This window comes from Humulus lupulus, chromosome 9, assembly GCF_963169125.1.
Source record: "Humulus lupulus chromosome 9, drHumLupu1.1, whole genome shotgun sequence".
Classification (NCBI taxonomy): Eukaryota; Viridiplantae; Streptophyta; class Magnoliopsida; order Rosales; family Cannabaceae; genus Humulus; species Humulus lupulus.
In genome coordinates, this window is record NC_084801.1 from 162501342 (window position 1) to 162504916 (window position 3575).

The 3575-nt window shown below is 42.6% G+C and overlaps 1 non-coding gene across 1 annotated transcript; it reads left to right on the plus strand.

Annotated features, from left to right (window-relative positions):
- The first annotated feature begins 2676 nt into the window (after positions 1-2676).
- LOC133802884 (small nucleolar RNA R71) lies at positions 2677-2782 on the plus strand. The gene has a single exon (XR_009877631.1). It is a non-coding gene; the product is annotated as a small nucleolar RNA R71 (small nucleolar RNA).
- The last annotated feature ends 793 nt before the right edge of the window (positions 2783-3575 follow it).

Here is a 3575-nt window from a genome sequence, read left to right on the forward strand (position 1 = left end):
AAACAAGTGTCAAAAGACTCCCCAAATACTGAAAAATCATCCATGAAGACTTCAAGAGACTTCTCCACCATATCTGAGAATATTGCCATCATACAACGTTGGAAAGTGGCGGGGGTGTTGCACAGCCCAAAAGGCATCCTCCTAAAGGCAAAGGTGCCATAAGGACAAGTAAAGGTAGTCTTCTCTTGGTCTTCCGGCGCGATGGAAATTTGATTATAGCCTGAATACCCATCAAGGAAACAATAGAACTCCTTTCCCACCAACCGGTCAAGCATTTGGTCAATAAATGACAGCGGGAAGTGGTCTTTGCGAGTAGCCTTATTCAACTTCCGATAGTCCATACAAACACGCCAGCCCGTTACTTGTCTTGTGGGAATCAACTCATTGTTTTCATTAGCCACCACCGTGACTCCACCTTTTTTAGGAACACACTGTATTGGGCTGACCCAAGAACTGTCTGAAATTGGGTAAACAATGCCATAATCCAGCCACTTAATTATCTCTTTTCTAACCACTTCCTTCATGATAGGATTAAGCCTTCGCTGCTGCTCAACAGAATTATTACAGCAATCCTCCAACAGAATTTTATGCATACAAAATGAGGGACTTATCCCCTTGATATCCGCCATAGTCCAACCAATGTCCCTTGTGTATTTCTTCAAAACAGCCAGCAACAAACTCTCTTTTTCAGCTCCTAACATAGCTGAAATAATCACAGGCAAGGTCTCATCATCTCTCAAATAGGCATACTTCAAGTGACTAGGCAAAGGCTTCAACTCTAATTTTGGTGGCTCTTGAATAGAAGGCTTAGGAGGCTTGAAATTCCCTTCCGACAAGTTCAATGACTCAAAAAGCCTCCTAAATTTGGCAAAAGGCTGCTTTGACTCCACCCATGTAACTTGGCTTTCTTCCTCTTCACTTAAGCTTTCAAGCTCTTCAAGTGACCTCACCCCCACTCCATCTTTACAAACTTCCTTGTGGAATTTTTCAGCAACAATAGACTCAATTACACTTAGCCTATTACATTCCTCAACCTCATCCGGAAACTTCATAGCATTGAACACGTTGAAAGTCACTTGTTGGTCATTCACCCTCATAGTAAGCTCCCCTTTTTGTACATCAATCAAGGTCCTCCCGGTAGCTAGAAATGGCCTACCCAAGATAATAGGGACATCTATATCCGCTTCATAATCAAGGATGATGAAATCAGCCGGAAAGATGAATTTGTCAACTTGCACAAGTACATCTTCAATTTTTCCTTCCGGGTGCGCCATAGAACGATCCGCTAATTGCAAAGTTACTGTGGTTGGTCTTGCTTCTCCAATCCCCAACTTCTTGAAAATTGACATGGGCATCAAATTGATACTAGCCCCCAAGTCACAAAGTGCTCTACCAACGTCTCTACCACCAATAGAACAAGGAATTGTGAAGCTGCCCGGATCCTTCAATTTAGGAGGAATTTTACTCTTCAATATAGCACTACAGCCTTCAGTCAACGCCACTGTTTCAAATTCACCAAGCCTCCTCTTTTTAGTTAAAATATCTTTCAAAAACTTCACATAGTTGGGCATTTGCTCCAAAGCTTCCACTAATGGTATATTGATGTGAAGTTGTTTCAAAACATCTAAAAATTTCCGGAATTGGTTGTCTTGCTGCTGCTTTTGAAAGCGCTGAGGAAATGGTGGAGGTGGCTTGCTTGTAGGTTCTCCTGTAGCATTTTGCGGAGGAATTGCTGCAGCAATTGCTTCAGGATCAGCATTTAATTTTTTTGATTTCACAGCTTTGTCTCCTTTGTCCACACTACTTTGGATTGAAGTGGGCTCGCTGTTTCTAGTACAATTATCCTCAGTCAATTCCACATTTTTGCCACTTCTCAAGGTAACCGCCTTGCAATGTTCCTTGCCATCTTTTCTTGGATTTTCTGTATCACTAGGCAAAGTGCCTTGTGGTCTATTCCTTAGCTCATTAGCAAGCTGCCCCAGCTGAGTTTCTAGATTCCTCAAGGATGCCGCTTGACTCTGAATTACAGCATCGTTCTTGGCCATATATTCCTTCATTAAACTCTCCAAAGAGCTTGATTGAGACACTTGAGGATGAGGTGGTTGAGCTCTTTGTTGTTGATGTTGAGAAAACCCCGGTGGATATGTAGGCTTGTTTTGCATGGGTGCTCCGCTTGAACTAGCTCCTTGACCCCCCCCCCCCCCCCCCCATGAGAAGTTCGGATGGTTCCTCCAACCCGGATTGTAAGAGTTCGAATATGGGTTATTACGGCTCACATTTTGATTCCCCAAGTAACAAACTGATGCAGGATTTGATGGACAGCTGTCAAATGTGTGCCCATCTCCACAATAAACACAAGAAACATCTGCCACTTGGCCCATAGCAGCTGGCTGTACCATTCCCCCCAAACTCATGTTCTTGAGAAGGTTAGTCATTGAAGAAACTTGAGCTGTCAAAGCAGTCAATGCATCAACTTCAAGTAAACCAGCCACTTTTCGACTTGTTGAGGCTCTAACATTGGACCATTGATAATTGTTGCTAGCTATCCTCTCCAAAATCTCATAGGCTTCATTATAGGACTTAGAGAGAATAGCCCCATTGGCTGAAGCGTCTAACACCATACGAGTGGAAGAATTGAGCCCATTGTAGAAAGTCTCCATTTGTATACAATGTGGGATCCCGTGGTGTGGGCACTTTCTCAATAATTCCTTGAATCTCTCCCACGCTTCACAGAATGATTCATCTTCCAGCTGCTGAAATGACATGATTTCATTGCGAAACTTAGCATTTTTTGTAGGGGGAAAGTACTTCATCAGGAATTTTTGAGCCAACTCATTCCATGTAGTCACCGAGTCGGGAGGAAGAGTGTTGAGCCAAGCTCTAGTTCGATCCCTCAAAGAGAAAGGGAACAATTTCAACCTTGGGCCTCATCAGTCACTCCTTGTAGCTTGAAGGAGTCACTCACCTCCAAAAATGAACGAAGATGAAGGTGAGGATCCTCAGTAGGCAGCCCACTAAATTGACCCACTGTTTGCAACATTTGGAACATCACGGGCTTTAATTCAAATTGGGGTGCTTGTATTTCGGGTCTAACAATGCCCGGATTGAGCTCATTAAACATGGGGGCAGCGTACTCCCTTATGGCTCTCTCTCTGTCATCAGCCATAGCAATTGTATTCGTGACATTATTAGCACCCTCAACTCCTTCAACCTCTTCAGCCATATTAAGGCGATTTTGAGCCCGTTGTTCCCTTAGTCTTCTTCTAATTGTTCTTTCAATCTCGGGGTCAATAGGAGCTAGTTCAATGTCTTCTTGCTCGTTCATATAGTAAATCACCTAAGAAAACACAAGAGCAAGCAAACAAAGTCAGCTCAACAAAGAAACAGAAAAAAATAAATTGCAAGTAATTGATTTTACAAGAAATTCTAATTTCAATCCCCGGCAACGGCGCCAAAAACTTGTTGTGAAAATTGATTCAATTAAAATGTGCAAGTGTACACAGTCACAAAGCAAGTAATAAAGTAGTAAGTATTCAAGATCGTCTCCACAAGGATTGCAAATTAAAACTCAATGC